The 14743-nt window shown below is 33.8% G+C and overlaps 1 long non-coding RNA gene across 1 annotated transcript in view; it reads right to left on the reverse strand.

The window, feature by feature from the left end:
* Positions 1 to 9589, reverse strand: part of LOC108366214 (uncharacterized) — a 47655-nt gene extending 38066 nt beyond the window's left edge. Inside the window, exon 1 of the long non-coding RNA XR_001848060.1 lies at positions 9468 to 9589. This is a non-coding gene — a long non-coding RNA (uncharacterized LOC108366214). The remainder of the gene's footprint in view (positions 1 to 9467) is intronic.
* Positions 9590 to 14743: the final 5154 nt, after the last annotated feature.

The raw sequence follows: 14743 nt of genomic DNA on the forward strand, positions 1-14743 counted from the left end.
GATTGTTCAGATATGAGATTTTTCGTTATAACTTCTCCATTTATGCAGCTAGGAACATGAAATTATCAACAGAATACTACAGTGAAAATTACAAAGATCGGGTCACTATAACCTATAGCTCCCATACAACTGATTGTTCAGATATAAAATTTTTCGTTATAACTCCTCCATTTATATAGCTAGGAACATGAAATTCAGCACTGTTTTTAATAATTATCAACAGAAAACTTACAGTGAAAATTCAAAAGATCGGGTAACTATAACCTATAGCTCCCATACAACTGACTGTTCAGATATGAGATTTTTCAATATAATTCATCCATTTATGTAGCTAGGACATTATCAACAGAAGACTTACAGTGAAAATAACAAAGATCGGGCCACTAGAACCTGCAGCCCCCATACAACTGATTGTTCAGATATGAGGTCTTTTATCATAACTCCTCCATTTATGCAGCTAGGAACAAGAAATTTTCGCTCATTATTAACAGAATACTTACAGTGAAAATAACAAGGATCGGATGACTACAACACATATCTTCCATACATCTGATTCTTCAGATATGGGATTTTACGTAAAATTCCTTTATTTGAACAGCTAAAACCGATAAATTTCGTAAGATATTTTATAAATAATAATACAAAGTCTACTGAGAAAATCGTCAAAATCTATGCTGTGTAAGCTTTATCTCCTATAGCACTTTTTTTTATAAGCTTTCGTATAAAAGGTAGATGTTAGGGACAAAAATATTTTGAGGTTAGGTTTTGTTTGTATCGATTTTGGTTGGCTTACCACGCTGAGTCGAGTATATAGAGTTTTTTTGTTTTGAATTTAATTAAACTCCTGAGACTTTACCTATCGGTTATACCTCGTCGTCCTCCAGTTTATGATATCAGCTGCTTTAGTCGAATTCTTGTAAAAAATATACTCGTAATTCCGCGGATATATATATATTTCGAATTACCAGCAGCTAGTGCAGCGTATGGTAGGAAGTGGTATGTCCAAATGCAAACCAAGAAATGCAAATATGTAATACTTCTATATTGGCAGTAAGCTAACTTCTCAATGTGTAAGCATTCCGAAATCAAAGCGAGACAGTCTAGTACCGTTTTTGTCAATGTATTGTGTACTTGAGTGCCGTTTTTGTATATGGGTTGTGTACATGTTTATTTATAAACGTATGTGTTCTTTTTCTTTCGTACGTGTTTATTGATATATCTGTACTGTAGTGTTTTCGGACGGTACTAGCTCTTACTGCAAATATAGGAGTATTACATATATGAAGAAATGTCCTCATTTCATTGAGGCTGTGCCATAGAAAAATGATATGTATGTATGAATGGTGAGTTGGCAAACTAGTTTTTGACAACAATTTTTCAGCGACCTTTCCTACGGATGCAGGCGCCTTCATCGGGGGAGAGTGTGGTGAGTTGTAATTCCAATTTTTACTTATTATTTTATTTTTTGATATACATAAATACATACGTATATACATACGCTTATATACTATACGCGAACATATGCTTCAGTAGCATCAGTTTTGAATTCACTTGGTTTACATATTTTTCCGTTTTTTTTATTTATTAATCGTTTGTCCTAATGCACATAACTAGTATACTTTGCTCTTGAAATACCGATTTTTTTTAGTTTGATTTCCGATAGCTTAGTGGAATAGATAAATTATAAGGTGTAAAACGATTGTTAAATAAATATTGTGCATAAGGAAGCATGTATTGAACATTTCGTTGTTAGGTTATTTGGAGATAATGAGCGGCTAGGTCTCCTTTTTCAGCTTGGTGTGGGTGTTGCACTAGTGCAATAGGAGGGGAAGTGGATACAGTGGGGGACCATGGGAAACTAACTTGGACATGACAGGACACAAGACTAGACGGACAAAGGTCAGGCTATGGGGGCCTCACGAAGGGTATGGAGTCAAGGTGAAGTCCATGGCTACTTCGCAGTTAAGGAGATGGGGAGGGCTGACTCCGCCCTGACAGGACGGTTCTTCTACTTTTTCCTCGTCTTTTTACTTGGATTAGACCACTTTACTAATTCTGCTTATGTCCACTTACGCAGGCATGAATTCTGGCTTATGTATGCTGATGGCAAGATCGGAGAAAAACCAGACCCACCGACGAGCTTAGCATGGGCTTTCTAGCATGCATGTGTGCTTCTGTATCTTATCCTAACAGACAGCAACATAACACTATGTAAATTTGCATCGCGGGTGAAATCAAAAACTAAACTTGGACTGGCCAAAATAAAAATAAAATTTTTGTTCGATTAATATTTATTTCTATTTATTAAAATATGTGATTACACTAAAAAATAAATTCATCAAAATACTATCTCGCTCTGAGGTGTTACATTTTATAAGAGCACTTCGAGCCCTAACGTTATTTACATTTTATAACCATAAACTCATCAAATGTTCGGCTCACTTATGACTTTGTACGTGGAGTATTTGTAAAATAGTTTATTTGTGTTGATGGCATCATTTTTATTTTTATCGCTGCGAGTTTTAAAGTGAGGCGAAAACTACTTATCACTCACATTTTTAAAACACAAAACTTAAAACAACAAAACTGGCAAGTTTTTTACGCCAAACTTTTAATTCAGAAACTGACAATAGAGTAAACAACGAGTCTAGAAATTTCGATGACAAACAACCAAGCAAGCAAGAAGCACAAAAAGTGTTTCATCGTCTTATCCACTTCAAGGCAGGATGGGCAAATGGACTTGTCATTTACGCCTATCACAGTCAGGTGTTTGTGCCACGTGAAGTGACCAGTCAGCAGTCCAACAAGTTGTCTGCAGTGTCGTTTGCTCAGTGAGAGCAAAAAACTAGATAGACCTTCTGAGATTGAAGGTAATATGAGTTTTGCCCACCTGCATCCCCTCCATGCCTCCCAGTCATTGCTAAGCGAAGTATTCACCCAGTTTCTGATGGTTGCTTCGATGGCCGAAAGTGAGTGTGCTGAATCTGGTTGCGGACCGAGGAATGCCTGGTCTGAGCCAATTCTGAACAAATGGTCAGATGTCGCATTGCCAGGTACTCCTGGCACCCAGAGCAAAGCAACATCGTTGNTGCCTCCCAGTCATTGCTAAGCGAAGTATTCACCCAGTTTCTGATGGTTGCTTCGATGGCCGAAAGTGAGTGTGCTGAATCTGGTTGCGGACCGAGGAATGCCTGGTGTAAGCCAATTCTGAACAAATGGTCAGATGTCTCATTGCCAGGTACTCCTGGCACCCAGAGCAAAGCAACATCGTTATGTTTACCACCATAATTTAGTCGAGACTTGCATTGCCGAACTAGTTTAGAAGTAGTTATAGGGATGGCCAATGCCTTAAGTGCAGCTGGGTTGTCACTGCAGACACGTAAACTCTTTTCCCTTCACCTACGTTCCACCACGTAGTGATTGGCTTTAAGGATTGCAATTACCTAAGCCTGGAAGACCGAAGCATATTCCCCAACAGAAGAATGAAGCTTCCCAGCAAAAAACACGATTACCACAGAAACGAAAGTGTAAACGAGCTAGGCGATGGGAATCGCTTTCGCTTCAAGAAGGCCTTATTTTAACATGGGCATGTCATTGGAGGTAAGCCCTTACCTGCAGCATTACCTTCAAACGAAGGGAGAACGCATGGATAAACAGAATCCAGAGAAGCGAACAAAGAATGCCTTACAGAGAAACTAATGTAGAATGCCTAGATAAGTACATACTTATTTATATTAAGTTGAAAGCAGAAAATGTCTTAAAAGATTAAAATTAATTACAATTTTTATAAATCAGCTTTTATACATACATATGTATGTATTTAGGTATTTAGATTTTCTTAAAAATCGGTATGTAGATATATGCATATTTAATTAAGCTTAAAATTGTACTTCGCCACTCTCGTACTTCACTTCATTGACTGACTTAAACTTTGCTGCAAATTAAACAAAGCAAAACATGATTTTTATGTGAGACAAATTTCCACAGAAAGTAACGGTAGAAAAAGAATTTTTGGATATTCATTCTATTTTTCAGCTGACGACGATGCAGCATTTTACTTTTCATTCTCCGAAATGAAAAATATTGTAGGACATTCTACTTTGCATTCCCTGAAATGAAGCATAGAAACGAAACAAATAAAATATTGTAGGACATTCTACTTTGCATTCCCTGAAATGAAGCAAAGAAGCGAAGCAAATAAAATATTGTATGGACATTCTACTTTGCATTCCGGGAAATTAAGCAAAGAAGCGAATTAAAAAAGAAATATTATAGGACATTCTACTTTGCATTCCCCGAAATGAAACAAAGAAGCGAAATGAATAAAATATTGTAGGACATTCTACTTTGCATTCCCTGAAATGAAGCAAAGAAACGAAACAAATAAAATATTGTAGGACATTCTACTTTGCATTCCCTGAAATGAAGCAAAGAAGCGAAGCAAATAAAATATTGTAGGACATTCTACTTTGCATTCCGGGAAATTAAGCAAAGAAACGAATTAAAAAATAAATATTATAGGACATTCTACTTTGCATTCCCCGAAATGAAACAAAGAAGCGAAATGAATAAAATATTGTAGGACATTCTACTTTGCATTACCGGCAATGCCTAAAAGAAGCGAAAAAATTCGAAGGAATTATAACGCTATGCCTTCTAGAACACGTTACCACTAAAAACGATTACCGATTTTTTGCTGGGTTATATCCATTAACTTCGAAAAAGACCCCAGATCATGACCCAGAGTCAGTTTTGGAGCCATCATTGCAGATTCAACAATGTGTGAGTCCGGTCTCAGTGATGGAATTAAACCAGCATTCAGTCTCAAGGAACTCAACATTATAGAATCTCTTTAACAAAGGTAATGGTGGCGTACTATCTTGTAGCATGGAAAATACACATGTGCTTAAATCTCGGCCGTCAGCAATTTCCGCCGCGCCCCACTCAGTGTTATACAAACGTCCGGTTCTTTTAGTCTGCAGGTGGCCTTTAAGGCTTTTCCACGTATGAAAACACAAGGTGACAATAAGTGCAGCAGTACGTCAAGAGCACTATAAATACACCACTAAAAAAAAAATTTAGTTAAATAAAGAAGCTATCAAGTAACCATTTTGGTTCTTTACTATTCAAACCAGACACATTTTTGTGGACCCCCACTTGCAAATCATGGACCCCCATATTTTTTTCACGCCAACGTAGACCCCCGTCGAGCCTCCTGTGGACCCCTGGGGGTCCACATGGACCACTTTGGGAATCACTGATGTACACCATTGAATTTGAGTTGACAATGATGTAAATTGAAATGAAATAGTGAAATTTGCTTCGTCACTGCAATAGACAATCGCGTTGCTCCGCCGCGCAATTGTTTTAATTAGCTATAAAGGATGCTTTAAAGTAAATATATACTCTTTCTGTAGCAATCTCTTTCATATCACATATTTTTATCTTTTAATTTAAAAGGAAAGGAGATCTCAATGTAGATTAAAATACTCTGTCAAAAAAAAAACGTATATTGATTTATTTAAGGAAATTTGTATGAATTTTACTGAAGACTTTTAATATACTCTAAAAAAATTTGTTTACTTGGGCATATTAAGAGAGGTAACCAGTTTCCTCTTTTAATGTGTGCAACAGTGTTGCCGTTTTAGCCCTTTGGTGGCTAAATTTGGCTACCAAATTTTTTTTTTTGGCCACAAAAATTTGAAATTGCCCCTAGCCCTTTTTAAAATTTATTCATCATTGACATTAAAATTTTTTTGTATGATTTTCATGAATTTAACTCTTCGCTCATAAAGCGAACGCCTTTCCTTTAAGGCAAGTAAACATATGTCTATGTATGTTCCTTACGTTTCTGGGCCGTTATCGTATCCGTTAACGATTTAACTATACATTAAATTATGTGTTACACAAAAAGTTTTTTTGTTGAATAAAATATTAATTCTTTTCAGAGTTCATTGTTTTTCTATACCAGTAATTATAGAAAATGTTTGCGTGTATACTTACATATTTATACTAGCAGTGCTTCTCTACACCAAATATTGAAAAACGAATGAAAAGTCCTAGAATTTTTCTATATGTAAATTTATCATTTGTTTTATTTCAAAATTTTTGATTCTTTATTTCAAATCTTAATCCAACACATTTGGATATACAACATTTTTTGTTTTTCCATCTTGGGTATGAATAAATAAACAATTTGGAATGCCAACTCTTGAACAGGCCACGTATAGCTACTAATTCCAGTAATCTACCACAAATATTTCAAGAGATATACCAGAAGAAAATTTTTGTTAGTATGAGTGGTGCCACGCCCCATTTTCCGAATTCGGGGAAACTTAACCCAAACCATCTGCATAATAGCCCGACTATGCCGTATAAATTTGGTTGAAATCTTGCACTTATTCTTTATATATAAGATGTGAGGTACCACGCCCTCTTTTCCAATACCGCCCATTTTTATCCATGAGTATGGAATTATTTGTTATACCTCTATACCAACTTCCAGTACTCTACGACAAATATTTCAAGAGATATACAACAACAAAATTTTAGTTAGTATGGAAGGTGCCACACCCCCTTTTACGAATTCGGGCAAACTTCACATAAACCATATGCATGATAGCCTGAATATTTTTATATTTTAGTTAGTATGGGTGGTGCCACGCCCCCTCTTACGAATTCGGGAAAACTTCGCATAAACCATCTGCATGATACATCGAATATGCCACATAAATTTGGTTGAATTCGGTGAAGCTGTTCTCAAGTTATGAGGTCACACCAAAAACGTGCACTTATTTTTATATATAAGATGTAGGTAAAAAAATTTAGCTACCATTTTTAGCCACAACAACGATTTTTAGCTCTTTTTTAGCCCTTTTTAAGCTGGAATTTAGCTACCACTAAAAATGTTTCGCGGCAACACTGGTGTGCAAATTTGCACACCGTGTAATAAAACCAATCATTGCCTGTTTACTTTTAAATACCACATTTGTCGCGAGAGGAAAATTACACATTAAAAGTTTAAAATAGAGTAAATGTGAGCCCCTAATGTTTATTTTTAGTAGGAAATGTATTTTTAGTTTGAAAATTTTTGAAATTTTAAACATTTAATATGTGTATTTATGTATATATTTTAAAGATCTCAAGTTCAAAATCAAATCCTGAACATGTTATACGTATATTTATAGAGATTCTTGTTGAACAAGTAATTTTTAGCAAAAAAAAACCGACTTCAACTCTCATATAATATATATATATATAAATATATATATATATATCTCATGATCCACTGATCGGATCTTAAGCAGATTAGTATGGGACCACCTCTGAGACACTACCTTTCCGATGCAAAAAGAATTATCGGTTGACGTGGTCCAAAGTTATGCGGTAACATACATAAAAAAAATAAATAAAAATAAAATAAAAAAATATTCCGACGAACTGATAACCTCCTGCTTTTTTTGGAAGTCGGTTAAAAATAGATACTTTTCTGTAGTAATTTTACATGCTCTTTTTAGAGAGTACAGGTACAAATGTAACATATTAATTACTATCTATATACATATGCACAAAAAATGTAATTTATAAATTGAAATTACAAATATTTGATTCTATGAAAAATAAAAATATGGATACATGTATTCCAAGTCCTTAGGATGGGTTAAATTATGTCCTTTTCTTGAAAATTTTTGGGTTTCTTACAAATTATGAGATGTATACGTAAAAAAAGAAAACTGGATACATTTGGATACATTTTTGGCTTGGATACATTTTCTTGAGACCGCGCGGCAACACTGGTTGTAGTGTGCTTGTGATGAAAGAGAATGGTAATTTCAGTGTTCTCATAAAATCGAGCGCAGTGAAAAAGAGAACAGTTCAGTAGTGTACACCAGTGTCCGCCAAAAAGAGAAGTCTTAAAATGAGAATGTATTAGTTATGAAATAAAAAATGAGAATATGTTGGTGGTAATGCACGGAAATGCGTCATCAACCTGCTTCGCCTAATGTTTGCATGCAACTAAATAAAATTTGTTGCTCTGCTACTCTTTCTGTTGACGTTCGGATTGTGTACGTGTAAGAAGCCGATTGTGTACATGTGAAAGGCCGAATATAGTTCGTTTCCCAGGAAAGTGTTTGGCGGTCACTGATGTACACTATTGAGACTATCTGCCCGATTCTGTGCACTTGATAAATTGAATATCTTTATAATTTGTAAATTTTTTATTATTTATCAAGAGTTGGTATTCTAGAACAGAAATCAAAAGCTCTTTTCTTGATAAATTATCAAGATTGAAAAGGCTATTGACAAATTGAAATTTCATGTGAAATGCATAAATTTTGTATATTAATAAATTTGTTTCTAACTATTCAATACTCCATGTGCCGGCGTTTGAACCTGCGACACCCGGAATTATAGTCGACATCTCTACCTACTCGGCTACGGCAGTCAAAATCCTTTTTGTTTTTAAATTCATATTTTTCATATGTCACAATGAAATCAGTTCCACTTATGTAGAAATCAGTTCCACTCATGTGGAAATCAGTTCCACTAATGTGGAAATCATACAGCTTTTAGTTTTATAAATATTGACACAGAATGCGAAGGAAGCTTTTACTTGATAAAAATCTTGACAAAATTTCTTTACAAAAAATTTTTCAAGAAAACAAAGAATTGGGCGGTATGTAAGCACAATGTTTTGCGTTCACGTTTAGTATATACTTCATCGCTTTTTCTGAAGATTGAAGTAACTTATTTATCTGAACACAATTTTTTCGAAAGGTTTTTCATTATAGCTAGGTAGTTTTTTAAATTCTAATGCAAAACATTTTAGTTTTAAATATTTTTCATACTTAATTGACTGAATATATATTAACGTTCTTATTTTGAGAGTGTCGTATTCTTATTTTACTTGTTGAAAATTATATCGCAGTACAATTCGTTGGGACAATATTCTAAAATCTTTCATTTTAGTTTTGAAAATACTAATTTTTTGGCGTTAATTTCATTTGTTCTCCTCAGTAAAAAAAAGTGAGTATATTATAACGATCGTTTTTGTTTTGCGATTGTTTCGTTTTCAAGTCGTAAATACAAATACTGTATGTGTAGCGACCAAAACAAAAAGATAGCAAGAGCTGAGTCGCCACCGGTTTTAACTCAATTTTATTTCCAGTAAACGATGAAACGAAAACGGTGCCATTTCGTTGCGATTTCGTTAGCTTCGCCACTGGCCAGGGCGCCACCTACAAATTTAAAAGCTCTTAATTAATTTCTGAATATTCATGTTTGCATGTTTTTAGTTTTTAAAGTAGCATCAGCTTTAATAAGAATTTCCAGTAACTGTTGATTTTGAGTACTGATAGCTAAATTTTAGATTAGTTTGGGAAAAACTAAATTTTTAATTCAAAATAATTATTAAATTCCTTCTTTTTTATTAATACAAACATGCATAATTCACTAAATTTACTTACCGGATTATTAAAATGCTCATTGTACTTTGGAAAAGTGCTCTCATTTTTTTGCAACCGTTTACATTTATTTTCGTCTCTTAGTTTTTCATCACGCGACAGAATGTTGGTTTTATCAACACTGTAATAGAAAAAAAATCATAATTAATCGTACAACATTCAACTTTTTAACAACAAAACTTTACATTAAATAATTCCAATATTATAACATTAAAAATACTGGCATTAACAGCTCTATTCCCGCGCAGTGTCAACTGTTCGCGTGACTATTGTTTTGAATGCTGTTCCGAAAAATATTTCTAAACTTCAATTAATTTTTAACAGCCAATATTACAAAAGCAAATTTAAGTGAAAAATGATTTTATTTTTTTTTTAATTTACTGTGGAAATTGAGAGAATAAAAAATCTTTTTCCATTTAAATTGTTAGTGAAACTACGGTTGCCATATGTACTGATTTGGGAAGGAGAGTACTGAATATTCACTCGCTGTACTGAAAATTTTCAATTCCCAATTCAGTACGCAAATGTCCTTATTTTTCGGAAATTTGTGCTGATTTGTACTGATTTTTGAATCTCTATTCCACTTCGTTCACATCAGCGCGAGTATAAAATTTTGGTTGGGGGAGGGGCGATTGGGGTCAACTTGTCAAATAAAGTTTAATTAAAAAGACGTCTAACACGTTTTCCCGATCAAAGACCCATCAAAGTAATATAAAAATTATAATAAATAATATGTAATATAAAAATTATATAATCTTTTAAAAAATAACAAGATAGAAGATTGTACATTGTGTTTATTAAAGCATATTAATACATATTACTTACTTACAACGTTTTTCGATTGAAGGATTGAATTTTTTTACCAAAGTGTTTAGAACTTCGATTATCTATATATTAATACGCTAACGAAATCCCATACAAATCTATTCCTCCCTACTGCTCCTATGTTTCTCAACCGATTTGAAGGATTGTTCTTTTGTTCGAAAGGTGTTTCAAAGGGGGTTTGTTTGTTTTTCCGATAGGTGGCGCAGGAGTCGAGTTATTCCCAAAATTTTCATTTATGGTCAATTTACTTCAAATTAAAAATACGCATTACTGTAATCAAGAGAAATACATATACCTGAGAAATAGATCCGATAGCTGGCTCGAGAGCCCAGTTATTTCAATTTATGTATAAGCCTATGAATGCCTGCTTTGGTTTCATCATCTACTATCTATATACGGTAACGAAATCTCATACAAATCTATTCCCCCCTACTCCTCTTATGACTTATAAAATTATTTAACAGAAAAGATATCACTCCACGTAATAATATTAGTAGCTTAGACAATCAAGAAGTGCTCATGGTCCTAACAAACGTCGCAAGCAAAATGAAAGTGTGTGATAAAGTGAGGTGGTCGAATTTCGACAACAGGGCTATACTAATACTAATTTTAATTCCAAACTCAGTTTTGTGCTTCCCTGTTTTGTGCAAATCCTTTTATTATCCTTACACCTGTCAGCCTGGCCCTATAGTATATACACTTAGCAAGTGTAAAGTAGCATTTACATATAGGGTATTCCATCGTCACGGGTGGGACATTTGTACAGCAAAAATAGTTTTTCTTTTTTAAATTTAAGTATAAAGTACTAAGCAATTATACATTTCGATAAAGCTACACCTAGTTCACTACTATACGCGTTATTGNATTCCAAACTCAGTTTTGTGCTTCCCTGTTTTGTGCAAATCCTTTTATTATCCTTACACCTGTCAGCCTGGCCCTATAGTATATACACTTAGCAAGTGTAAAGTAGCATTTACATATAGGGTATTCCATCGTCACGGGTGGGACATTTGTACAGCAAAAATAGTTTTTCTTTTTTAAATTTAAGTATAAAGTACTAAGCAATTATACATTTCGATAAAGCTACACCTAGTTCACTAATATACGCGTTATTGCCAAATACGAAAAATATTCCAACTTGATTTTATATGGGAAAATTCTGAGCTGATTCTTCTGTCACGGGTAGGACAAAGAAAGGACACTGCTTTTTGGAGAACATATATTTTACGGAAAGTCTGGGAATTTACTTAAAATTTCAATCTGAATTAGATGTTTTACTATACAGAAAAGAACCAGCAATCCTAACAAAGCACAAACCATAACAAGAATTAGTTGTTTATTATTAAAAAATTCAAAATTCTCCTTTCACGGGCGGGACAACTTTTATCACGGGTGGGACACGTACGATTTTCGTCACGAAATGGAGCTTCTAGTGAGATCCATATCAAAGGGCTTAGGTATGATAAATGTTAGAGGCCAAATACAAGATCAATTGACCCACTTTTATCACAGTAGAGTCATTGTAAGACGCACGATATAGTACTGCCCTCAGGATCTATTTTAGGGGCAATAGTTATTCCAAACGAAAGCTAGAAGTCGCCAGATTGATGTATTAAAATGCATGGGAGAAAGGATTATTTGTAAACGCATGAAATTTTATATGCATTTTCCAAATGCACTTCTGCACGGTGCATTTGATTGCAACGAATTTTCGAATGTGCATTAATGATTTTCAAGTTTGTTTAGACTAGCTATGTATTTCTGGCTAGTACTAACTACAGGTTAAACATGGATATCGACTACTGTTATCACGTCGACAGCGATGTCTAAGCTGCTGTTAGTGTTAACTAGACATTGAGTAGCCGGCCCTAAGAGTGGCTGGAGTTGAGTTATTTTTGGAAAACTGATTTCATGGACAAATCAGGCTCAAATTTAGCCATTCTTTGGTGGAACCATAGAACGTCAGAAAAGATCTTGTGTATCGATGTCTAATCCGAAAAGTTATCTGAATTTGAATGTGTACTTGTACGCAGATACATATATCTTTGTCACTTAAAGGCTAAATATTTATTGGATTGAATTTATAAGTTACGAGAACTTCTAGATTTTCTGGGTTGGAACTTTTGAGGTAATTGTTAGTATTGACTTTTGGATTGTTGTTAAGCAACCCTCATCATAGAATTCTTTGGCGTCTCTATGATAATAATGTTAACCTTGACTTTTCGAGCTGACCACGCGAAATTTTTTACTACATCGCTTAGCCCATCAACAGTATTATGGTGTTTAGTCAACCTGAACTTCAAAGTTTTGTGGCATTAAACATAGGTTTGAAACGTTAAACTTATTTTTTTTTATTGTTAGGCACCATAGGTGATTGTCACGGGCGGAACGTTTCAAAATATCTAAAGTAGGCACTTATAATATAATAAAAGAAATGAAATAGGGCTGCATAGTATAAACACACTCTAGTTATGAAATTATAGAAAAATTCTTAAAGAAGTAACTAAGCAATCCGAAGTTTAAAACTTTTTTGTCACGGGTGGGACATGAAAAACCGTAGTGATTTCATCCCATTATATAATTTAAATTCCTATTTTTCTTCAATGTCATGGCGCTTCTTTGGGACGAAGAAAGATCGAGATATTTATTCCCCACTTCAAAAAATAATAACTTTGTAAATACTTGATTTTGCAGAGCCTTCTACATTAAAATATATTGTCGCATTCAATTACTTTTCTAATAACTAAATTTTTTCTTAGAAAATACGTTAATTTGAGGTACTAAGCATTGCTTCATCAAGCATTCCATGTTCAATAAGTAACTTATAATTGGACACAAAGTTTCACTTACTCATGGAATACCCCATATGTAAATACACATCTTGTAAGAGCACTATTAGCTACAGTTGTAACCGGCAAAGGGTTGAAGTGCTTCTTTCTAATAGCTCAACCAGCTACCGACGTAAAACCGTAGACCGTGTCAGCTGGCGCGACTTATCTTATGGGAAACTCACCACCGCATGACGTTGACGTTGTCGTTGCTTCTCTCTCTCTATCAGCTAATAAGATAGATCGTGTTATCTGACACGATCTCCGTTTTTATGTTCGCTTTGAAGTAGCGTTGCTACGAGATTGTTAAAAAAAATAGAGCCATTTCTGAAAAAAATCGCCAAATTTTTTTAAATACAACTCATGAAATCGGCTTAACACATCTTTTATTTAAAAAATTAGGCCTTGTTTTTAAAACCAAAATCGAATATAATACCTACAGGGTAATAATAAATAACAGAAGTCACTTATATAATAGTGATGTACAAAGAATTTTCTTTAAAAATAAGCATAATTTTAAAAAATATTTCATTTATTTCAGTCGAACAGAACAATAATTTCTTACCGAGAAAATTGGCTACCAGCTAATTAAAATAACTATAAATTAAATTATGCACTGTTCCATTTGTATTAACACATTTTCCAATAGGACTGCGCACTTAATAAATTTATTGTAACTCATATCTACATAGGTATATGTATACGGCTCATTCCATCTCAAATCACCCAGGCCGGGGGAAAGTGAATTTAAGTTTGCGATAAAACTATCCCTGTGAGTTCCTTGAACAATTTAAGAAGACACGTATTTTTTCTTTTTGCTCAGAAATGCGAATTTTTCGAATAATGAATTTTTTTCTTTTTGAGTACGAACGCTTCTTTTTTCCTCTCTTAATAGCAACTTTTGATGAAATCGCTTATAACTGCCGCAAAAAAGCAAGGATTTTAACGATTTTTTTTTTAAATTGCAGATATTTCTATATCTTTTTGAATCGATCTAGTGAACTAATTAATTTAGTAATTGTTTATTAATAATTAATTATTGTTTATAAACAAAATTTTTATTTGTTTTCAAATTGCCACATCTTTTTTTCTCTCAAATTTTTTTTGTCTATTAGGGAATAGTATAAACTATTTTCAGTACGAGTAGCAATATGCTTAAATTCGTCGTTTTCGAGTTATGATTTTTTTCTGAAAATGCACTTATATGATGCTAGCAGATTTTCGTGCCAGTTGAGGGCGCAAAAATTGTTGCCCATTATGATAAAGTTTCCTTGCTGGAAATTTTTTGAGGTTGCCCGATCAGAGCCAAAAGTTTTTCCCAATTGGGCTCTAATTTTGGCCCAATTGGGGCCCAATTAGCGATTTGCCCAATCTACCGAAGATTTCCCCAACCAGTGCTCACAATTTGCTCAAAGTGAACATGCATACGCAATTAAAACGTTTTTATCGATAAAAATAACACATACACACATAAAAATTCCCTACGAAAAAAAAAATTTAAATATTTTTTCTTGAAAAATTTTCCATACAATTTTTTTGATAAAATAAAATTAGTTTTTGAAAATATGCCATCTCAAAAAAAATTGAAAAAAATCACAATGGTAGCTCTGAGTATTGCGCAATATT

The sequence above is a fragment of the Rhagoletis zephyria genome, unplaced genomic scaffold (genome assembly GCF_001687245.7).
Source record: "Rhagoletis zephyria isolate East Lansing unplaced genomic scaffold, Rhagoletis_zephyria_1.1 Rzeph_scaffold_02192, whole genome shotgun sequence".
NCBI lineage: Eukaryota > Metazoa > Arthropoda > Insecta > Diptera > Tephritidae > Rhagoletis > Rhagoletis zephyria.